Here is a 25,657-nt window from a genome sequence, read left to right on the forward strand (position 1 = left end):
GAGTCAAATCTCTCCTAATTCCCTTTTTTTAAATAAAATTTTGTTGGAACACAGCAACACCCTGCCTTGTGAATTACCCATACTTGCTTTTATACTTAAACAGCAGAGCTGAGTACTCATAACAGAGACGTTATGGCCCACAAAGCCTAAAATATTTACTGTCTAGCCCCTAACAGAAAATTTGTAGACCCCTGGCCTAGACCAAGATCCTGAGTTTCTGTTCCAGTTCCTGGGTCATATTGTGTTCCCACTAAGCCAGAATGCTGACTGTTCCTCCTGGCTGAACTCTCATAGTCTGCCTAGCTCTTACAAGTTCCCTATCCCCAGAATCTGTCCCTAAACCTAGAGCTTCTATTTGGAAATTCTATTTCAATCTTAAATAAATTCTGGACCCTATGGAAATGAAACATTCTAGTGATAAATAAAGCTGTATCCAAAGACACCTACTCCAGTTCCTCAAGGCACAAAATTCCACACCTCAAATATTTTTGCCAGTCCAATTTAGAACCAAGTTCATGAGGCACTGCCCCCCCCCCCCGACAATAGCCAAAAGGTTAATAATTTGTATACCCTCTTTGGGAGGCTACAGCCTTATTTTTAGGCCAGATAAATCCCTCTATAGGTGCTTCCCTAACTTTAATGTGCACACAAATGACCTGGAGACCTTGTTAACACACAGATTCTGATTCAACAGGTTTGGGATGAGCCTAAGATTCTTCATTGCTAACAGTTCCTAAGTGATGCTAGGAACCACACACTCTAAGTTGTAAGACTATACTAAACCCAGTGATCCTGAGTGCCAAGACTATTTAATAACCTGTAATAATCTGTTTTACTTAACAAGGCAAATGAAAAGGAACAAAGACAATATCAAAATTATTCCCCCACTTTCTGGGGCGCCTAGGTGGTTCAGTCGTTAAGCGTCTGCCTTTGGCTCAGGTCATGGTCCCAGAGTCCTGGGATCAAGCCCCGCAATTGGGCTCCCTGCTCGGCAGGAAGCCTGCTTCTCCCTCTCCAACTACCCCCTGCTTGTGTTCCCTCTCTCACTGTGTCTCTGTCAGATAAATAAATAAAATCTTTAAAAAAAAAAAAAGATTATTCCTCCACTTTCAAGTGCACACATGTACATGTACATCTTTATATTACATATCCATGGTCTTTAACATAAAATGTGATGTTCCATGTGTAACTAATGCTCAATTTTACTCATTCTGAAAAATGAAAATTAAAACTACAAGACTTATTTTTTCACTTATGAGACTTACAAAGACCAAAAAATTTACAATCAGGGTTTACACATGTAACAGACTCTTATATTGCTGGTAGGCCTATAAATTAGTACAAACTATGGGGGATAGGGTGGGAATCTGACCGTATCTATCAAATTTTAAATGTTCATTGCCTTTGACCCTGTCATTCTATTTCTAAAAATCTATCCTGCAGTTATTCTTGCAAGTGTGTGAAATGATGTATTTAATGCAACACTGATAGCGAAAGACTGAAAACCTAAATGTCCACCAACAGGTGACTGAGCAAACAAAGTGGTATATTACTAAAACGGCATATTCTGCATCTAAAAAAAGAATGAGGTAGTTCAACATATGTATACTGATATGCAACAGTATTCATGATAAATTTTAAAAGTCAAGAAGTAATATACCGTATGATACACCAACTTTTACGAAAAAAGGAATGAAAAAAAGTATGCACATGCTTATAAATACATAGATTACTTCTGGCAAGAAAACCCAAAAAATTGGTAATGATGGTTACCTCTGGGAGGGAGAACTCAACAAGTGGGCAATAGAGATGATGAGCATTTAATTTACATATCCTTCTGTGCATTTTTAAATTATGTACTACGTGCATGTGTTATATATTTTTAAAACATTTTTTATAAAATAGAAAAGTCAGAGGGTACCAAAAAAATATCTGAAAGCACAAATTTTCCTCTCATTTAGCCAGTCTCCACTATATTTTGTCTTCTATTTACAAACTCATTTTTATCTGTTAGAAAAAAGTTTGACAAATTTTTTTTTGAGCAACACAAGCGGGAAGGTTTATTAAAGCAAAAAGTACACTCTCAAGATATGAGAGTGGGCAAGAGAGAGAGACAGACAGAGACAGGGAGACAGAGACAGAGAGACAGAGAGTGAGTTGCACCTGACAAACTTTTTAAAAGTAAAAATAAAAGAGTAGTGCTGTTAAGGAAAAAAAAGGGTATTATCTTTTTTCTGCTGATCTTTATTACTTACATTTTCATCCCTTTTCTTTATTAGATGGAAAAACCTATTAGATTAAAAACCAGGTGATAACTACGAAACTGTTGAAGAACAAGACTCCAACAGGCTGGATTTCAAGAATGGAATGTGAGAAATACATTCCCCCTTCAGATAATGTTGACCTTGGGATCAGATGCCCCTCTCTTCCATCTCCTGAGAGATCACCTATGTTCACCACGTTCACTAAGTAGTCAAGTACACAGAATTACCAAATACAGTTCTGCAGTGAAGTCTAGACTTGTTCTACCTATATATGTTTCTTTCTGCACCAGCAATTTTAACACAAATTGTAAAATCTGACAAATCTTTATTTGTAAGGACTTAGTTCTATGTTTTAGCAGTTACAAATTTATTTAGGGCAACTTAAGCACTGAATATGAAAGTCTAAAGTTAATGTCTAACTATTCAATCCACTTTCCTATAAACTTCCACCACTTAACAGCTGTATCTTGAAGTAGGGTCCATTTAGTTGTCTTCCTCTTAAAATCTGGCTCCTCTGTGCCTTTTCCCATGTAAATAAAGCCAAAGTCAAAACCTACCAATGGAGACAGAAGGGAGACCCAATGGACAATGACCAATGGACAAAGATTAAGATTATTAAGTCAGTCACTGACTCCCAGTCAGAGGTCATTCTTCTGTGTTTAACACAAGCACATCCATTGCCATTTCCGTCTCACTGTCCTAGGCCTCTAAGCTGGACGACCACCTGGTAGGAGTACCTAAGGAAATTCAAGCACCAGATAAAGTTGAGCTAGATGGTCTTTTAATAGCCTTCAGATTCCATCACTAAAAAGTAAGAAAAAAAATTTAAATATCCTTAAAAGGGAGGAATTACAAAATATTCTAAACCAACAATTAGCAAAGGTTTTCTGTAAAGGGTTAGGTAGTAAATATTTTCAATTCTGTGGGCCAAACAATCTTTATATCAACTACTCAATTCTGCCATTTGGGGCACAAAATCAGCCATAAATAATTAAGTAAACGAATGGGTATGGATGTGTTCCAACAAAATTTCATTCACAAAAGGAGGAAGGCAGTGTGAAAGCCATAGTTTGCTAACCCCTATTCTAAATAATGATCTCCAATATTTCATATTCAGAAAAGTGAACACAAATGAGAAAGGCATCATTGGGAAACCAGTCTGGTATGAAAACTCATCACCTGTGATTTCACTACTACTAGACTCACCATGCATATCACTGTAAAACAGTAAATACTTGTTTGATATAATATCTTCAAAAGCAAACCAACACATGAATGTCAGCCTTCAGAAATATAAATATGCCAGTGGCTAAATGCAAAATCAAAACATAACCTATAGCCTGTTTCAAGGTATGTAAAAAAAAAAAATCTGTATTTTTAAAAGGAAAGCCCATTAAGATGTTCACAGGTGAGGTTTGAGCAGTATTATTTTGGAGAAAAGGTGACAAGGGAAGAAGAGCACAAAATACGTTTCTGTCACAGACTCAGAAATCCTAGACCACTAGCTTTTTCAAAATAACTTTGATATAATAATCAAAAAATAACACAGAATTGGGGCGCCTGAGTGGCGCAGTCGCTTGGACATCTGACTCTTGGTTTCAGCTCAGGTAACTCTTGGTTTCGACTCAGATCGTGATCTCAGGGTCATGAGATCAGAACCCAGTGTCCACTCCATGCTCAGCACAGAGTCTGCTTGAGTTCCTCTCTCCCTCTGCCTCTCCCCACTATGCGCTCACACGCTCAATCTCTCTCTCTCTCAAAGAAATAAATAAATCTTAAAAAAAATTTTTTTTAAATAACACAGAATTTAAAAAGGTCATGAGCTAATCCAACACATAGCAAGATATAAAAGTCTGTTTATATACTGGTACAGCTCTAAAAGAACCTAGATTATTCTTCTTTACTGAAAAGTATATTATTTACAATTTTATTTAGCTAAAGGTTATATATGGGGATGGGGAGCAGGAGCGAGGGGAAATGAGACTAAGCACATCATAAATATCACATAAACATGAAAATCCCCCAGAAAGCCACATGCAGTCGCAATGACCGTGAGGGGATCCTATACACCCTACACATACGCCTTTGCTTCCTCTTCCTTTTCCCTTCTGTTTTTCCACTAAAAGGGAAATAGGGATTAGGTATCTCTAACCAATCGAAATTAATTAATTCTCTAATCCAGAAGTTCATGAACAGGCTTTGGGGGTGGGGGGATAAGGGTGGAGGTTCAAGAACATGTTGAAGTTTCAAGCAAAATACTGTTGTGTGTCTGTTTATGTACGTGCACAAATAAACAGTCCCACGCATACATCTGCACATTTTTCTAGGGAAAGAATCCACTGCTTTTATCAGATTCTCAAAGGGGTCGATGAACCTAAACAGTTAAAAACTACCATCAAATTTCATGTGTGTTATGTATGCATGCCGGAAGGAAGGGGGACTTAACATACAGAGAACAGACTTCATGGGTACTGATGAAAAATCTACTCTGGAATAAAGATTTATAAATGGTTAAAACATAATTATACAAATCTCCCTTGAGGCCTGTTATGGATTGAGCTATGTTCTCTCAAAAGAGATATGTTGAATTCCTAACTCGCAGTACCTCAGAATGTGACCTTATTTGGAAATAGATCCTTGGAGATGTATTTAGTTAAAGGTTAATGATATCATACTGGAGCACAGTGGGTTGCTAATCCAATTATCACTGGTGTCCTTATAAGAAGAGGGCCATGTGAAGACAGAGAAACACAGGAAGAACTCCATGTGACAACAAAACTAGAGACTGGAGTTACATAGCTACAAGCCAAAGAACACCAAAACTGCCAACAAAAAAGCCAGGAAGATGCAACAAAGGATTCCTCTGCAGGTTTCAGAGGGAGCATGGATTTCAGACTTCTAGCCTCCAGAACTATGAGACAATAAATTTCTGTTGGTTTGAGTCACCCAGTTTGTGGTACTTTGTTACAGCAGCCCTAGGAAACTAACAGAAAGCCAAATATCAATCTCAATAGCAACTAAAATTAGGGTACAGTGAAAAGGCCTTCTAAAGATGATGCATATGCTCTCATGCCATAATAAACATATCAGGGACACTTCCCAACATACGAGATACACCTTGAGTTACCAAAATACACTCTACTTAATACTTAAAGATGGACTAGTTTTTCCAAATGGGTGCAGGATAAAGGGGTAAAAAAAAAAGTTTTATATCACAAAAGTAAAAGATCAAAAATAAAGTTAATGTTAGATCCCAGAACAAATCATTAGGGTGTATTCCTTACCATACATTTACACATGGTCAAATCTCAGTATATAGTAGCAGGTTCAGGAAAAGCAGTGTTCTGATTATCTATTGCTGTATAACAAAATTACTCAAAAACTTAGTGTCTGAAAACAACAATAATCATTTTCCTCTCTCTCATGATATCTGTAAGTTAGGAATTTGTAAAGGGTTCAACTAAACAGTTCTAAGTGAAGAGTTGTAGCTCCTGATCTTAGCTCCTTCATATCTCTCCACCTCAAGTACTCTGGGCTTCTTTGCAGCACGGCAATGTCAGGCTAGATTGCTTACAAAGCTGCTAACGTCTTCAAGACCAGGATTCTAGTAAGACAGGTAGAAGCCTTCTCACCTTTTCTGACTTCGCCTTGGAAGTCACGCAGTATAACTTCTGCTGCATTCTATTGCTTACAAGTGATTCAAAAGACCACCCAAATCCAAGAGCGGGAGACATAAGCCCCACCTCAGGATGAGAGGAGTCAAGATCACACTGAAAGAACATGTAAGATGGGAGATATTGTTAAAACCGTCTTTAGAAAATACATTCTACCACCAAGAACTTGAAGAGAGAACTGCTTATTACTTTTGAGACTATCAACTATTTAATCTATGTTGGACCTATTTCTTGGGCCTAGGGAACAATAAAGAGTTGTTCCTTGTTACATATTTTTAGTTACCCAAAACTCCTTTAAAAAAATATGGCCCCATGGGCCTCATACTTTAAAATATTTTGCCTACCAAACAACCTCTTTTACTGAATAAAAATTTCACTTTTGCTTATTCACTTAATTGTGAACCTCTAATTAGGAAGTGACCACTTGGAGTTGACACACGTCTAGCCAAAAGCAAGCCAACTCATTCTGGTTCGACTATGAAGAGGCTTCACCTTGTAGGTAAGTATATATACTTAAAGATTTTTGATAGTCTTCCATGGGAGGCATACTGGGAACCATTGGCCTTGTGTCTTTTCTATTATATTTTAATAACTCAGCCATCATTACTTAGTGTTTTAAGACTCAACAGAAAAGAAAACCGCCTCTGAAAGTAAGCTGTAAGCAACAAATAAAGGGCCAAAATGCAAACTCAAAATGCACAAACTATTTACTGTACTCAAGCTGATAAGAATAGTGGGGTCCTTTTTCCTTTTTCAAAAATTAAGGCTTATAAGGCATTTTTCCACAAACAAAAGAATAGCTGTAGCATCTTGGTTAACAGTTCTTTTTTCAATAAAAGATGCTAGTGTCCAACCCTGTTGTAAGCACCCATTGAAGTAGATATAATGGGCACTCTGTTTGCCTACACAGACGCTGGCATACGAATACTTAACTCTCTGAATCCTATCTTCCTCAATGTCTAAGATACTTCTTGGTGGTTAGGAATCCCAATAGGTTCATTAGTTCTCTTAGGGGCACTACACAACTATTTTATACACTGAGGTTGCTCCATAAGCATGGCACTCTGGCCAGCATTAAATGCCTCTAAGGCTTCATTACCCTGGAAAATATTAGACATTAACAAAAAAAATCAGCCTCCAAATTCCTTTGAGTGATCTAAAGAACTTTAAAAAGTCAAGTTTTCCTCCTTCAGAAAATAAATGTCAATTCTACAGCATTAAAGTTATCTGCTGACAAGAAAACTTCAATTTTTCAGCCATATCCATTTTCCTTTGTTTCTCTTTCTGTTCTCAAAGCCTGTACCAGTGGGGTAACTTCTCTATCGTAAAGCCTACAGAAGGGTTGCGTTCCTATTAAGTTTGGTAATAGACAGTTCCATTGCTTGTAAAAGCACGTGTTCAATTCCATTCTGGGAGAAAACAATTTTTAAAAAGTAGTTACCATAAGTCACATTATTTTTTCTTAAACTATCGTTCTACAGTCTCTCCTCACCTTAATAAAAATGTTTTCATGTTAAGACATGAAATTTTTATCCTAATACTTTCAGACTCAGAAAAGTGAAATATAGGATTCCAATATACATAGCTATACTAATACTTTAAGTGTATTACCAAAAATCAGGCTTCTTGAACACAACTAAAGAACGGGAAATATCCCGTTTGGCTTAGGAATTCACGGAAGTTGTACATCTGACTCCATAATATATCTAAGGGTTAATATAAAAATATTTCAAGTTACTCAGTAAAACTGATGTTAACAGGAAAATGTATTATGTTTACCATGAACATTACATGTAGACTACCTACAGGTTTACCCAAAAACTGACTCAGGCAGTTTACTAATTATGTATTTTGTGTGGTGTAATTTAAAACTAACAAAGTCTATTCAGGAAGATTAAGATCATTCAGAACAAGCTGGTAGAATCAGGTATTTCACTGCTTATAGAAGCAGTTTAGATTCAGTTCAGAAGGAGTTCAGACTCAGTCTGATTATTACAGCAAATGCAAACCGGTAACGGCAGAAAAGGCTCTGAAGTTCCTGCTTTATGCTGTACGTTGTATTTCCTGTTTCTTTTGTGTCACTTTCTTATGTACCTTCTGAATCTGTTCTCAAGGCTGAAATCTGAAAACTGGTACATCCTCCAAGGCAGCATTTTCCAAAACATGGTAAATGGGGCTGGGAAACTGTATGCTTTACCCCCAACCAGGGATCAACAAAGGGTATTAGCATATCAAAGACTAGCAAATGTCCTGAGGTGAAGAAGCCCACTGAACTCGATTTAAGCCCAGGCTCTCACAAATTTCCCAACACAGCTACAGAAACAATGCTCCGGAGAAGCTCACAGATTACCTTCTAAGGTAATGATTATCCAAAAATGGACCAAACCTCCCATGGACTACAAATGATTTAGAAAGCATGATCTTCCTTTGACGCATAAGACTACTTAGAAATAAACTATTAAGCCAGTAATTAAGAGTTGCAAAAATGGGCATGTTATTAGAATGTACCAAAGACTTCAATCTGTATACAATTAATTCCTCTGGCTGCTGCAACTCCCAATGCTACAAAGCTCCTACACCACATATGCACACTCAAAAGCTGGAATTCTGACATTTTCAAGAGGGGCACTCACTGTCAGTGAAGTGGTGTTCTCTTTAGCTGGCCATGGTTTTTCAATAATCATTATTTTTACTTTTTAATTAAAAATTAGCATTAATTGAGCTTATACATATCATTTTAGTTGTTTTATTAAACCTGCAGAATGTATTATACAATTACATCACTAGGATTTGAGACCTACAGTTTTCTAACCAGTCTAGACTTAAAGACAAGTATATTTTTTGCGATTCAATTAGGAACTAATCATACCTCTAACCCCAAAATGCTTGTACCTTGACAATTACTATTATTTTTCCACCGGAAAGTGGGAATTATTGAGCTAAAGAATGACCTAGCTAAAGATGGGATTGAAACAGCTTGAGAGTCACTGTTTTAAGGGTCCTTGCCCTGGCTATAGGGTCACCAACACAGGGGCAGGTCTTCTTCCTGCCCACCAGGTCTACACCAACCAAATGTGACATAAGGACTTGGAATCAGGCCCTTGATGGAAGTAATAATAACTTCTCTGAACTTGAATGTGAACGATCCCTCCAGTCTCTAGTTCTGGAAACTATCTAGAAATGTCTTAAAAAGGACTAAATCCCATAACAAACCCTCTTCTCAAAAAATCCTTTCCCAGTTTACCTTTAAAACTTTGCCAAGTTCATAGATATAGCTTGCAACTAAATGTTGTCAGGCAGGGATCAGCCCAGAAAGCTATAGAAAACATAAGGGGAGTGTCTAATGACTTTGTGGATTCTTAGTATCTGTTTCCAGCTGTGAAACTGATTTAAGCTCCTAAGAACCTTACCTGAATAAGCACTGTAACCATGGGTTATTGTGCTAAAGATGGGTTGAGAACATGTACAGCAAAGTAAAAACATTAAGAGTATAAAAATCCAGGTAATTCTTAGTCAATTTATCATTTGAGAATCAAAGCCACAATGCTAAAAAAGCTAGTGTAAAGATACTTCCTTCTCCAGAAACAGATCCAGAATGAAGACAGCCAAAATCAGTAAGCACAACAGACCTATCAAAAATCAGTAATGAATAATCCAGTCAAGAAATGGGCAGAAGACATGAACAGACATTTCTCCAAAGAAGACATACAGATGGCCAACAGACACATGAAAAAATGCTCAACATCACTTGGCATCAGGGAAATACAAATCAAAACCTCAATGAGATACCACCTCACACCTGTCAGAATGGCTAAAATTAACAAGTCAGGAAAAAACAAATGTTGGTGAGAATGCAGAGGAAGGGGAACCCTCTTACACTGTTGGTGGGAATGAAAGCTGGTACAGCCACTCTGGAAAACAGTGTGGAGGTTCCTCAAGAATCTCAAGGAGGAATCTCAAGAAGTAAAATAGGGCTATCCTACGACCCAGCAATTGCACTACTAGGTATTTACCCAAAGGATACAAATGCTATAATCTGAAGGGGCGCCTGCACCCCAATGTTTATAGCCGCAATGTCCACAATCGCCAAACTATGGAAAGAGCCCAAATGTCCATCGACAGATGAATGGATAAAGAAGATGCGGTATATATACATATATATAATATATATTATATTACTCAACCATCAAAAAGGATGTGATCTCACCATTTACATCGACATGGAAGGAACTGGAGGGTATTATGCTGAGCAAAATAAGTCAATCAGAGAAAGACAATTATCATATGGTTTCACTCATATGTGGAATTTAAGAAACAACAGGATCATAGGGAAAGGGAGGGGAAAAATAAAATAAGTGAAATCAGAGAGGGAAACAAACCATAAGAGACTCTCAACTATAGGAAACAAACTGAGGGAGGGGAGCTGGGTGGAGGAATGGGGTAACTGAGTGATGGCCATTAAGGAGGACACATGATGTAATGAGCACTGGGTATTATATGTAACTGATGAATTACTGAACTCTATATCTAAAACTAATGACACATTATATGTTAACTAAGTGAATTTAAATAAAATAAGTTAAAAATTAAAAAAAAAAATCAGTAAGGAATAACTACACTGTTGGGACTGCCAGTAACCACCTGACCTTGGGCCAGTCAATTAACAGCTCTGATCATTCGTAAAATTCATTGAAAAGGAGCCAAAATCACTGATGGTTAAATCCTCCTTCTCCTAGCACTCAAAGTCTATGTATCTATTACTGCATATTAGAATAAGCTGTTTCCTAGTAGTACATTAGATACTCAGAGAATTATTAACTCTAATAGGTCACAAAGGTTATCACTTTAAAGCAATACACCTAAAATTCACTGATCTTCAAACAGTCAAATGTCTCAATAGCAGCTAATTCAACTGTTCCTATCTCCTGAGGATTCTACTTATGCTAAAATCCACTATTATGATTACATTTTAGGTGCAACCCACAACCTTTTAAAACCACATATTTCTAAGAAACTTATTTAGGACCATCCTTCAAACTAGATGGATGATAAACACAATCTCCAGGCTCCATAGAGAATCAACCCTTTCAGCCCAAACACATTTCTAAGCCCCATTATCACATACAGGAATGATTTTAACACAAATGTACAACTCAAAATACTTTAACAGACCCTCTTCTCCACAGATCTCAAATAGATAAGGGCAAGTAAGGCCAAAGTAGTTTTTTCCTTAACCTCTGAAATATATTTATCCATTCTTTTTTTTTTTTTTTTTTTTTTTTGACAGAGAGAGACACAGCGAGAGAGGGAATACAAGCAAGGGGAGTGGGAGACGGAGAAGCAGGCTTCCTGCCAAGCAGGGAGCCTGACGCAGGGCTTGATCCCAGGACCATGACCTGAGCCGAAGGCAGACGCTTAACAACTGAGCCACCCAGGCGCCCCTATATTTATCCATTCTTAAAGTCATACTCTACTTCTTCTTAATTCAGGATGGATAGCAGCCATTATATGAAGTACCATATACTTATTCCAAAATCTTTGATAAAATCATGCAACATATTTATTAAGCTAGCTATAGCTTATTTTTTCCCAAGAATCCAATTAAGAATTGTTCCATTTTGGGGGTGCCTGGCTGGCTCAGTTGGTAGAGCATGCTACTCTTGATCTCAGAATCATGAGTTTGAGTCCCACTCTGGGTGTAGAAATTGCTTAAAAATAAAATTTTGAAGGGGCGCCTGGGTGGCTCAGCCAGTTGGGCAGCCAACTCTTGATTTTGGCTCAGGGCATGATCTCAGTGTCCTGGATTAAGCCCCACGTCCCGCTCTGCGCTTGGCGGGGAGTCTACTTGAGGATTCTCTCTCTTCCTCTCCCTCTCTCCCTCCCTCTGCTCATGCTCTTTCTCTCGCTCTCCAAAATAAATAAATAGTTAAATAAATAAAAATAAAATCTTTAAAAAAAAAAGAATTGGTGGGCGCCTGGGTGGCTCAGTTGGTTAAGCGACTGCCTTCGGCTCAGGTCATGATCCTGGAGTCCCGGGATCGAGTCCCGCATCGGGCTCCCTGCTCGGCAGGGAGTCTGCTTCTCCCTCTGATCCTCCTCCCTCTCATGCTGTCTCTCATTCTCGCTCTCAAATAAATAAAATCTTTAAAAAAAAAAAAAAAAAGAATTGGTCTATTTTTTAAAATTAGGCATATGCATAATGAGTTTTATCATTTTTGTCACTCAATAATGAAAGACACTTGTTTGTAAAAGGTGAGCGGTACACACCAAAATAAATTTGAGTTGAATTTTAGCGGTATGTTTTCTGCCTATACATTAAAGAATGGTTTATTAAACTAGAATCCATAGACACATGGGTTCTGAGAGTCTTTTTCTTTAATATTTTATTTATTTTAGAGAGAGAGAGAGAGAAAAAGACCACAAGCAGGGGGAGGGGTAAGGGGAGAGGGAGAAGTAGAGTCCCCACTGAGCAGGGAACCCCTTGCGGGGCTCGATCCCAGGACCCTGGGATCATGACCTGAGCCAAAGGCAGACACTTAACTGACTGAGCCACCCAGGCACCCTGGATTCTGAGAGTCTTATTAACCCCCGGAAATTATATGAAAAACAAAGTGTGCAAGTACAGTAATCCCCCCTAACCTGCAGTGGATACATTCCTAGACCCCCAGTGGATGCCTGAAACTGCAAATAGTACCAAACCCTACACATACTGTTTTTTCCCATACATACATACCTATGGTAAGTTTAATTTATAAATCTGGCAAGGTAAGAGATTAACAATAATAATAATGTTATAACCATATACTGCAACAAAAGTTATGTGAATGTGGTCTTTCTCCCTCCCAAAGTATCTTATTGTACTTCACCCTTCTTTTGATAATGATGTGAGATGATAAAATGCCGACATGATGAGATGAAGGAAGATAAATGATTTAGGCATTGTGACTTACTATTAGTCTACTACTGACTTTCTAATATGTCAGGAGGATCACCTGATTCCGGACCTAGGTTGACCATAGGTAACTGAAACCGTGTAAAGCAAAACTATGGACAAGGAGGGATTGCTGTTTATTTTTCTAAGGGGAGAGCACAAAGCTTTGAGGAGATGCTCAAAAGAGGTCATGACCTTTGACTAAAAATCTCTGCATTATGGAACACATTTTAAGATTTTATTCTCAATTAATACTTCAAAGTATTTAAGTCAATACTCCATAATAATAATATATAATGGTAAGAATTCCTTAAATTCAAGGAGGATTTCTCATGTGAGAAAACTCATGTCATGCCAACATTTCTGGCAAGAATTCCATAAAAGACAAGAATGATATAAACCAGGTATTTCAAAGTAATCTTAAAATTGTCTAACGGTTAACATTTAAACACACACAGCACCATTTAAGATCTCATATGATTTATATTTGAAAGCTGGTGGCACACACACAAACATTCTAGACAAAATGGATCCATTAATACATGTGGTACTAAGATATTCAGAAGGCCTTTTAATGAAAAGTGCCAAATAATTCACCACAGACAGTGATACAGTCATAAAGCAGTGTGTCTTAAATTGTAACACAGAAATTGGCTTTTTTCAAATACTGATTTAAGATCAAAGTATGTCAATAATATGCTGTAGGGGTCTAAAAGGTATAGAGAGATACAGATTTACAGATAACTTTTCCTATGAAGCTAAAGTTAGATTTTCTAACTATATGCTTTCTCCACGTGATCAACCTCATCGCACCCCTTAATGTTCTTTTTTCCCTATCTAAATCCTACTTTCATTCAGAAATAATGTCATCTCTCATTTAAAATCTCTATCACCAATTTTGGTATATGATCTCATGTTGCTATATTGTTTTATATATGTATATTCAGTCTATCCAATTATATTACCCCTGCTCTACAGATTATTATATCTAATTTCTCTTGCCTAGCACAGTATAACACATAAGTCTCAAAATATATTTAAATGAACAATTTCTACTTCACTTAGCTTAGCATGTCTATTGTCACACTCATCATGCTATATGGTAGTAATTGGTAAAAAATGTCTAGGGATTTGCTTCAAAATAAAAAAGGAGGAAGTGGGTGGAAGCAGAAATGAAACAAGATTAACCACAGGTTTGTAATTGCTGAAGTTGGTGATGTGTGTTTTATGTTGGCAACTTTCCATAATACAAAGTTTAAAGGAGATTCCTTCTCCTACTAGAACAGAGAACTTCTCAAAGACAGGTCCAGTAGTCTTCTTCTTTATACATCTGCCCCATAGAGAGCAGATAAATTTACTTCACGAAACACATTTCATTATTTAGGCAGAACGACCTTTCAAAGAACCTTAACAGCTTCTGTATGGTATTTTATTTAAATGATCCTTTTATTAAACTCAGATAAAACATATATTCATTTGTTAACTATTTACTAAATACCTACTTTCTCAAATATCCTGTCTTAGTAAATGCAGGATATCAAAAATAACACATCCTCTCTAATACATTGGATCTGATAGTACTCTCAAGGATCCACAGAAAAAAGGGCAAGGAGAGAAGGCAAAGAGATGAAGACAAAGAAAAAATAGTAGAAAGTTAATAAATACAGTTTTTAAGAAGGATCTAAGGCATCCATGTTTTTAATTACAGAAAGAGCATACAGTTTGTTCAAGCTGGACAGGTCTAAAAGTTCCCCTCCCCACTCCATTTTAGAGATGAGAAAACTAAAGCTCAGAGAGGGGAAGTGACTTGCCTCAAGTTACTCATCAAGTTACTAGCAAAACCAAAATTAAAACTCAGATCTGCTGATTCACAGGGCAATGTGAATTTTCCACAGCAAAGTACTTTCTTCTACCTGTAATATTCACTAACTAAAGAGAATGACTATTTTATTATTAATATATACTTCAGTTCTATATTATACCATACCAAAAAAAGGTAATAGGCTAAGTAAAGGAAGGAGCTGGGAAGAAAATGCACACAACAAACTGCTAAGGCACTGTACATGCAGACTATATGCATATACCACACTTCCTCAATTCTGAGACACACATTTGACTTTAAGACATAGCAGCCATTTGGGAGCGCCTCTCTACTTACTAGATGGGGTGCTGCTGTCCAATTCATGAATCATTTAATAAAGACAATTAGATCTTCAAATTAAAAAAAAAAGACATAGTATCCATTTCATAAACATTTTTAAAAAGACTGTAAATTACATCTTCATTTCAAAAAATACTAAAATGTGAAAGAAAACATGTACCTCTAAAGGTAATATAATGCACCTTAAAAGATACATAATCATCACCATCATTTAAGAGCCAGTGTCACAAAGCAAACACACAGAGCAACAGTCCCATCCTCTAAGGTAACAGTTACTAAACACCTAAGGCTATGTGGCGTTTTTTTCAATTGTAGATATTAATATAAACAAGTCTTTCTTGTCTTTTATCTCATATGCATGAACTTTGGTTTTCCACAAAGCAAGGTTTGAATCTCAGCTCTGCTTCTACCTCTCCAACCTTTGGAAAGTTACTTACTAACTTCTCTGAGCCTCATTCTCTCATCTGTAATAGGTTATCCACCTTGGAGAATTGTATGAGAACTAAATGCAATAATTTATTTAAGGAACATAGCACAGTACCTAGATGAAATACTAAGTTTCCTCCCACAATCCCTATGGGCCAAGTTAAACTAAAAATTAGATCCTATTCTTGACTTAAAAGATTCCTCCATCTCCATTTTAGAGACTGGAATAAAACTACTGATCCTGGGGCAAATCCTACTAGTTTGTTTTCGAATAATTATTTGATTAGAGAAGCTTATGTCACTGTCTTGAAATCTGTCTCTTTTCTTCTTCAAATTGGGAACAGAAAACAATGACAAATTTTAAGTTAAATTAGTTATCTGTAAATTCAGCACTTTCATATGGTCTTACTGAACTGAAAATCTAAGCCCATTACAAACCCACTAAGAGAGGAACTAAAGAACCAATGTGTGGGAAGAAAGAAGGGTATAAAGTCCAAAAGACACAGTTAAAATGACCCAATCGAATGAGTGGTGTGCTTTTAACCTCAAATTTGTTTATTAAACCCTAAAAAAAACAATGTTCAGAAAAACCAAGACCACATCTCCATGCTTCAAGGTGATTTAGTAAACCGATTCCTCAGATTAAGCAAATGCCATCTTTCAGGATATACAGATTCAGAATATGTCTAATCATTTCCAAAACAGGAATGTACCTACCAAAGTATCTCATATGCAGCAGTATACACTGAAATAAGACCATCTTGTCCCCTTCCCCAAACATAATTCAGAGAAGCCCATCCACTATTCCCTATTAGCTCATTTCAGCAGAATGATTTTCTCCCCCACTAATTATAAAAGTAATGCTTGTTTTTTTTTTTAACTTGGAAAATACAAAGAGTATGAGCATTTTTAAACCACCCATGATCTTAGCAGCCAAAGATTAAAATATCAGAAAGGGACATACCAACATCTTTCCTATGAATTTGACCATAACTGCCACCATATTTTAAATTTGTATAGAGCACTTGCCACTAAACATGAGTAACTATCTGCCTATACCTTATTATCTTAATTCTGGTTTTTGAGACTATATTCACATAAGTTTTTTCCTGACTTAACTCGACGGTTTTTTCTCAGTCTTTGTTCTTCTGAGTCTCTCAGCTACGTATTTTGCTGCTGACTACTTCCTCTTTCTTAAAACTATTTCTATCCTAAGATTTCCAAAACAGTATATTCCTCAGTGTCTACAAGTCTCTCCAACTCATCTTCTTCTCTTCCTTCACTGGTTCTCTTTTATTAATTCCTGACAACCTCCAAAAAAGTGCCTCCAGCCTGACCTTTGGATTTGCTTGGCAACTTTGAACCCCCAGCATTTAACACAGTGCCTGGCATGAAGCATATGCTCAATTAATATTTATTGACTTTGTCAATCCTGACCTGCCACCTACTAGCTGTGTGACCTTGGGCAAATTAAATCTCTCTGAATCTCAGTTCCCTCGTCTATAAAACAGTGATAATCAAAGAAAGATGATGCTCGAAAAGCTCAAAACAGTATCTGGCATAAAGTGGCACCCAATAAATTTTGCTATTATTATCAACACAATCTACTACAGGACTCAAAAATGTTTCTGATTATTTTATGGTTGAACACCAAATCTCCCTCTCAATAACCCAACTTATTGTCAACATATTTTCTTACCAAAAATATCAAAAAATATTTTAGTGCTCTTTCCCTTACTGTCTCCAAGCCATCATTAACTATTCTAATTCTTCTCTCCGAGCCACCAGACAGAACCACAACCTTAGACATAATTGATCTCCACACTCTTAAATCTTCATTCAAATCTTCCATCCTCCTTAAAACCATTTTTAATGTGTCATTCTTGTCCACAGTTGCTGATAGCACGTACAAACTAATAGAATGTCATCTTCATGTTTTGCAATAACACAAATCCAAACTCCTAGTTCCAAAGATGTCTCAAAACTCACCTCTTCCTGGAAACCTTCCCTGATTATCTCCACACCACTTGGATTATTACTTCTCTGCTCTGAGTCGCCTCAGCACTTAGGTGTTCTGTTATACTAAGGGTAAAATGTGATCAGTGAAAAGCACTACCAAGAAATTACTTCCACGAAATTATTTCTACCTCCTAAAGAATGGTCCATTAGCTATGACGCTTTGGTGATTTGGCTAAGGAAATACCGTATACAACCTATGCCCTCTTTGGTTTCTGTCCTCAGCACGTCATGTTTGTCAAAAAGTGTTTAACTCTTCACAATCCTTTTGTCCTATCCTCAAGCAGAAATTATATCTCACTGCCTATCACCTCCTCCCATTTAAATCCACTGAAAATGTGTAGTGGGCCGCTTTCGTTTCTACTACCTCTTCTCTGCCCCCAACCTCCGCCCACACCCCACAAAAAAAAAAAAAATCCTAAAGCTTGAAAGTGAGAGGCAGCAACAGTGATACACACACACCACCTTTCGTTCCTCTAAGTGAAAAGAACTTTGAACCTATTTAGCTACAACACTCTTCCCAAGACTTCCCAAGACTCCCAAAAAACTTCCCAACAAGTATGATACATAATCAAATCCTACCGCATCAAAGCGGTTGATCCTACGGTAACAGAATTGTACTTACGCGTTAATTTTCACTGTGTTACTCTAAGAGATCTTGCGTCATTTGTTGAGAAACTCGCCTGCAGGGCAGATTTTCTGAAAGTACCTTCTGATGCTGCCTTTAAACCAACACATTCTGATTTCTTTTAAAACATAAAGAATTAAGTGACTCCTCATTGCCATCCAGTCAAAAGCAAACAATATTCGTGCCTTTACTTTAGAGAGGGCGAGTTTGTGTGGCAAAACAATTAGACGAACTACCACGGGGGTGGGGAAGGGAGACACAATCAGCCTCAGTTGTGAGAGTTAACTTTTGAGGGCTTGGCCCTCATGAGTAGCGCATGAACCAAAGAACCTGGCTGACTGACTCCTGCCTGAGACACTCGGCTCTCCAGTCTCTCCCAAAAGGAAGAGTTACTCTTGCTCACTTAATCATAAAAGATCCACACCCTTCAGCTACCGTACATAAAGCGACCTCGTCGGCCCCTTGTATACTTTCTCCTAACTGGCCACGTAAAGCCTTCCAGTCAAACAGCTTCCAGCCACACCTCACCTAAAACCTTCCCTCAGTCACCTTCCGGTTTGAGTAGGTGCCTCTTATTCCAAATCCGCTTGTCCCCATTTGTCCAGAGATCTTAACCTTCAAAAACCTACCCTCCCTTCACTCCCAGCTGATTTCCCCCCACGCTCGATCAATGCCTACTTCCAAAAGGCCAGCCACATTCCCCGGCTCCGCACATTCTCCCCGGGCACCCTTCTCTGAGCATCACCCTTTTCCCGTCACTTTCTTCCCCCTCAGACCAGAAATCCTTCAATCACAGGCCCCCTCTGACTGCCACCCCGGAGCACACGAGCCCGCGCCTCCGTTAAGTACCCCGCCCCACCTTCACCACCTCCCTGCGGCCTCCGCACACCAGGCAGAGCCCCCAAGGCTCCGCGGCTGCAAACCAGGCCCCTCCGCGCGTCCCCGCTCGCCAGCCCGGCCCTCTGGAGGGCGGTGGCCCCGGCCCAGCGGCGCACAGGCCAGCCGGGCAGAGGCGGGCGCCCCCGGCTCCGGGCGGCTCGGGGTGGGGGCGGGGGCGGGGCGGCGGGTGTCGCCTCCGCCTCTGGCGGCCTGCCGCCCCGGCTCCCGCGGCCGCCGGCCCGGGCCAGGCGAGGAGCGGCCCGCAGCCCGGCCTCCCCTCGCCCGGCGTCGCTGCCTCTCACCTAGACGCAGAAGCTCGGGCCTCGCCTGCCCCCTGGCCGTCCAGTGATGGCTCCGCCGCCGCCGTCGCGCTCTCCTCACTCGCTCCTCCACCACCCCCGACCGGCTGCCGGAGAGCGGACGGGTAGTGGCCCGCCCATTGGCTGTGCCGCTCGCGTCAGCCTCCCCGACCTGGACCTCGCGATGTGACTGGCTGGCGCGGCGCCTCTTTTCCACGTCTCGTCCTGATTGGCCTGTCTCGTCTCTCGCGCCCCCTTACCGGGAGGAAAGCTCAACCCCTCCTCCCCGCTTCGGCCTCCCGCCCGCCCCGCAACCCCGTTTCCATCACGGCGGGCTGGGGGCGGGGGCGGGCGCGGGTGGGACGCGAACTGCCAACGGGAGCGCCGAGAGAGGGCCGGGAGGCGGGCTCTGCGGCCGGCCGGTCCACGGGGGAAAGTTCAGCCAATGGGCGCGCGCCCCACGTCCCGGGCCCAGGAGCGGCCGCTTGGCCGCTCCCGTTCCGGCGGGTGGCCGCCCAGGGCCACGCCCGGCTGCCCGTCGCGCGGGAGGGGTACCCACTGAAAGGTGGGAGAAAGCGGCGAGGCCGGAGCGGGAGAGCGCGGGCAGCCATTGTGGCGTGCTCCCGCAGCGCCTACGGGGAGTCCCGCGCTAGGTCGGCTCCGGGGACTCCTGCAACCTCGGCGGGATGCTTTTTAGCGAGGAAACCGGGCGTGCGTCTCGTCCAGCGCCGCGGACCAATCGTGCCACAATAATACCGTACAAAACGTATCGATGGTGAGAAAAGTTAGAATAATGGTGACCCCGGGAATGGAAGGGGCACGAGGGAAGCTACTGGGAGCTGGAAACGTTCTGTCTCCGGATCTGGTTGGTATCCATCTGTAAAAAATGTTCAAGCAGTACAGTTAATACTAGTGCACTCAAGGCACTTTAATATATAATATTGTATAATATCTCAATTTTTTAAATAAAAGGATTGTGAGAATAACTCCGTAATAGCATTACTGTAACCTTAGGCTCCATGAGACTCCCGTGGTACAATCTCACTAGGATTTAGCTACCTGTCGTTCAAAAACTACAAACCGTACAAAGAAAAAGGATTGTGAGAATTGAACGTGAGTGAAAGCTCTTAGCGCAGTGACTAGCGCACAAGGGTTGATAGTTAAGGATCAGCTAAGATGGTTCAGACCGATTTTTCTTTGAGAATTTAGAGCTTGTTTCAGTGCCTGGCCCTGTTAGTGGTACCAAAGCACCCATGATGCTGCACCCGGTTGGAAACTACAAAAGTTGAGTGAGCTGCCTACCTCGTGGCTGACCTAAGTACTGAACCCAGGAAACTTTAATTTAAATACCATAGCTTCTGGGCGCCTGGGTGGCTCAGCTGGTTAAGCGACTGCCTTCGGCTCAGGTCATGATCCGGGAGTCCCTGGATCGAGTCCCGCATCAGGCTCCCTGCTCGGCAGGGAGCCTGCTTCTGCCTCTGACCCTCCCCCCTCTCATGTGCTCTCTCTCTCTCTCATTCTCTCTGTCTCAAATAAATAAATAAAATCTTTAAAAAATAAAAAAATTAAAAATAAATAAATAAATAAATAAATAAATAAATACCATAGCTTCTAAAACAATAACTAATTAATTAGTTAACGCCATAGCTTCCGCCCTGGAGGAGCTCACAGTCCAGCACCATGCGCAGTCATTCCTGCGGGACACAGAACACACAGCTGACACAGCTGCTTGCCCTCAGAGATGAGGCATTCCACTAGGTTAGGCCAGATGTGTGTGCCTGGAATCCAGACCAGTAGCAGAATTCTGAAAATAGCCAGGGCCAGGTGAAGCACTTGTTATAAATTGGTCGATAGTAACCTTTACAAAACAAACATATGGACTCTGGGCAAAATTCTAGCTTGTGAAAGAGCACCAGCAGCAAAAGAATTGAAGATTGTGTGATTCAGGGGCAACTGGGTGGCCCAGTTCGTTAAGCGTCTGCCTTGGGCTCAGGTCATGATCCCAGGGTCCTGGGATCCAGCCCCACGTGGGGCTCCCTGCTCCCTGGAGAGTCTGCTTCTCCCTCTCCCTCTGCCTGCAGCTTTGTCTACTTGTGCTCTGTCAAATAAATAAAATCTTTTAAAAATAAAAAAAAATTTTTTTAAAGACTACATGATTCGTAATGTATGGGGATTAACATAAGAATAAAAAAAATAAGTTAAAAAAAAAGACTACATGATTCATATTTGTTAATTTAGTCATAAAGTTGTTCAGTTCAGATAAATGCCTTTGTTTAAAGTACTTGTCCCTGAACTAGGCATATAATTTTTCCAAAGAGCATAGGGTGTAATAGGAAGACAGACATAAATGGATCATTCCAATGTAATTCAGGATGAGGAAATACATATAAAAATAATGATGTAAATGCCAGCTATCTTAACGATCTAAATGCTTAGGGAATTTAGGGGCATATTCTTAGAAGACCAGAACTAAGTAAGCCACTGCTGAGATTTATCAGCATGTGCAATCAGACACTATTTCTGGAGAATACTTTCATTGCAAATTTTTACGTTTTTGTGCAAACATCATGGTTTTTTTCAAATAGTTGTATAAAAATATAACCTATTATTTAGTTCTGAGTAAACCACATGAAGAAATTAAGTAATTGCTTAATGAGTACATTATAATTTTCAAAAATAACATTAGGGTTGAGAGCATAAAGGCATCTCATTTGTAACATGCACCTCCAGCAGAGACACCCCTCCACAACCCCCCCCCAGATGAGCTTTCTGGAGGAGGATCTAAAATTAAAACAGTGGTTCACTCTCCAAGATGGTACAAACTTATGGGGAGGGCATGTTGTGTTGACCATTGTCCCTCAGTGCACCATCATTCTTAAATGAATTCAAAGAATTCATATATCTACAAAAAGTGAGTAATAAGGCGCCTGGGTGGCTCAGCTGGTTAAGCGACTGCCTTCGGCTCAGGTCATGATCCCAGGGTCCTGGGATCGAGTCCCACATCAGGCTCCTGGCTCAGCGGGGAGCCTGCTTGGCCCTCTGACCCTCTCCCCTCTCATGCTGTTTCTCTCTCTCTCTCTCTCAAATAAATAAATAAATAAAATCTTAAAAAAAAAAAAAATGAGTAATAGTCTCCACAAAAGGCAATGAAGGATTTTGCCCAGAGTCTAACCTCTATGTAGTAGTGTAGTAATACCAAAGAAAATCATTCATTCAAATGCTTTCCCCATCTTGCAACAAGAGCCCTGAAGATTGGGCTGCCATATATTGGAATCAACTGCATTGTAGTTTTATTCAAAAATGAAATACCTGTACGTGCTTTTGATCCTTGCTATAGAAACACAGTTCTGTAAATGAAGGTAAATTCCTCCAAGCAAAAATAATTTACACCTATTTACAAATAGCTGGCAACCTAAAGAGAAATACCATGTATTACTGAGAAAATATATAGGAATAAACACCAGAAACACATACGCTACACATAATGTTGTTATAGCTATTATGAATCCCTCGGAATTTCATGACATTTTAAAAAACAAAAAACAAGGAAGGTTAAGCATTATTTTTTTTACGTAAACACTGAATCTTCCTGCTCTGAGGAAACACTTTTCTTATGGCATGTGTCATTTTTTAACTCGTATATTTTTCTGCCAATGTCTTATTAAACGGTTTTGATGAGGTTCTTCACTCTATCTTCCCAACAACCCTACGCAGGTACTCATCTATTCATCTGAATTTCATACATGGGAAAACTGAAACTCAGACAAGTAGCTTGCCCAACATCACACAGCTGTTAGGTGACAGAAGTGGGATTGAAATCTAAATCTGTTTGATGCCAAACCCCATAATCTTTCTACCAAGCCACATTTGCCATCTCCAAAACAAGATCAAGTCATTTTGCCTTGTCCTTATCTTTGTGTTCCCTACAATGAGTAGCATGGAATCTTACATACGTCTCCATGGCACTCCTAGAATTAGTAATTATTTTTACCATGCTTTATCTTTATAGATTTCATGAGAATGTGAACTATTTAGGAGTAACTATTTCACATTAAAAATACTCGTGTTGATAAAACTAAAGTTGAACACAACTTCCTTTGTAGTTACAGTGGAGAACCTGTTACAGCCATCTAGAATGCATCAGAGATGCTCACTTTCATAGTGTAGAAAGAGTTTCAGGCCACTTTTTGCAAGAGCGTCAAATTTCTAGTGAGGGCAGTGATTCTCTGCAAATCATTTGGTCATTTCTACCTTGCCCTGTACTCAATTATGACATCCAGAATCCATCTGCTTTAAACATATTTTTAAAGCCTGTTATTAAGGGGGGGGGGAACCAATTTTACCAGGTTTTCTAACGTTGCCACTATCCGTCTATTGCCAGTCTGAACAAGTATACATAGGTCCTTGTAGCTTCATTTCCCCATCTATAAAAGGAGGGTGAAACTTAACGCTGAGTATTGAGCGAATACTAGATCTGTGCGGTAAGTTTGGTTTTCACATGGAAGTGAATCATCTGACCCTCACTATTCAACAACTCAATCTAGGTGAAACAAAAATATAGCTGATATGTTCTTGGCCCTTGTAAATCATTCCTTGTATCCTACTATTGACTTTTCGGTTCTCGAAGGGTGGCAGGCTATGCCAGCTCCAAATATGCCCCTTTGGCATAAGGACTGTTTTTGAGTGAAAGGCACTTAAAACAGCAGATGCAAAGAAGGGCATTCAAATCTCCCCTGTTCTTCCTGAAAACAGGAGATAAACACTCCTGTGTGAAAGATGCCCTCCCTGTACCAGGGGAAAATGAATATTCTTCACTGGGGAATTAAGGCCAAGAGAATCCTGTATAAATAGACCATGTTAAAATAATACTTATCTTCCTATGGCCTCCCCATATAGTTTAGATACTTCTCCACAATTGCCTTTTTGTTCAACCTAATGTAAAAGCCGGTAGGTTTGCCATATCTTTGGATCTTTCTTTTCTTATGAGAGCTCCCATATCATATAAAACTTTCAGGTTTGTATACTTTTCTCCTATTAATCTGTCTTCTATCAGTTTAATTCTCAGGCCTGGCTGAAAAACCCTAAGAAAGTAGAGGTAAAATTTTGCCTCCCCTGCATTCTCACTACCTCTCTTGATTAAAGGGTCCTGGTGGCTTACAGGTGTTGGGAAGAAGAAAAACAGTATTTGTAGTATTTCCTTAAATACTGTCTGTTGTCTGTTTTCCAAGCATCATTGTGGAAAAAAGAGAAACCATCTTTCTGGCCAGTTTATTTCCTCATCTGATTAGATGGTCATTTTGCCCTTTTTTTGTGGGTGGCATTATCCATGTTTAGACCTCATTTTTGGGCAGTAGTAAAATCAGTAGAACCCTGAGACCTGGAGACTATTCTTTTCTTTTTCCTGTCTCCTTTTTTTTTTTTTTTAATCTTTTTCTTTCTTTTTTTTTTTTTTTAAAGATTTTATTTATTTATTTGAGAGAGAGAGAATGAGAGAGAGCACATGAGAGGGGGGAGGGTCAGAGGGAGAAGCAGACTCCCTGCAGAGCAGGGAGCCCGATGTGGGACTCGATCCAGGGACTCCAGGATCATGACCTGAGCTGAAGGCAGTTGCTTAACCAACTGAGCCACCCAGGCGCCCTCGTTTTCTTTCTTTATTGGAGATTTACTCCCCTTGTATTTAGATCAGAGCAGAGCTGCTGCAGATGACTAGAAATGGGGATCACTAGATTGTAATCTGTATTCTAACATCACAGCCAATCCAAAGTGAAAGCCATAGACTCTGACTCACCTATTTCCTGCTTTTTGGATGGTGCTTTTTGAGAACTCTGCATAAAGTCTTTAAGATCAGGACTAGCACATCTTTGAGCTTCTAGGGAGAAGCCTGCTCCCAGAAATATTTGCAAACAAAGGCCCCAAACTGGGAAGAAACTCATGCAGCAAACCACACTTATGTGTAAAAATTTGTCAGTAAATACAAAGGTATGACTCTTTAAGGAAATAAGACTTACATTTGACATAATCTCTAATCTCTAGCACCACCACTTATTAAATGACCTTGGGCAAGGTATTTCCCCTCTGTGCCTCAGTTTCCCAGCAATAAAGTGGAAATAATGGTACTATCTCATTGGGGGTGTTATGAAGCCGAATGCATTAATTTTTTTTTTTTTCTGTTCAAGAAGCATTTTTTTTTTTTAAAGATTTTATTTATTTATTTGAGACAGAGAGAATGAGAGACAGATAGCAAGAGAGGGAAGAGGGTCAGAGGGAGAAGCAGACCCCCCGCTGAGCAGGGAGCCCGATGCGGAACTCGATCCAGGGACTCCAGGATCATGACCTGAGCCGAAGGCAGTCGCTTAACCAACTGAGCCACCCAGGCGCC

At 39.8% G+C, this 25,657-nt stretch overlaps 1 protein-coding gene across 1 annotated transcript in view; it reads right to left on the bottom strand.

Moving 5' to 3' along the window:
• The window catches only part of FAR1 (fatty acyl-CoA reductase 1), a 66,408-nt gene extending 46,888 nt beyond the window's left edge, over positions 1-19,520 (bottom strand). Inside the window, exon 1 of the mRNA XM_034995477.1 lies at positions 19,282-19,520. The gene's annotated coding sequence lies outside the window, so the exon portion shown is untranslated. The remainder of the gene's footprint in view (positions 1-19,281) is intronic.
• Positions 19,521-25,657: the final 6,137 nt, after the last annotated feature.

Source organism: Mirounga leonina, unplaced genomic scaffold (genome assembly GCF_011800145.1).
Source record: "Mirounga leonina isolate KUSES-001 unplaced genomic scaffold, KU_Mleo_1.0 Mir_92, whole genome shotgun sequence".
NCBI classification, from domain to species: domain Eukaryota; kingdom Metazoa; phylum Chordata; class Mammalia; order Carnivora; family Phocidae; genus Mirounga; species Mirounga leonina.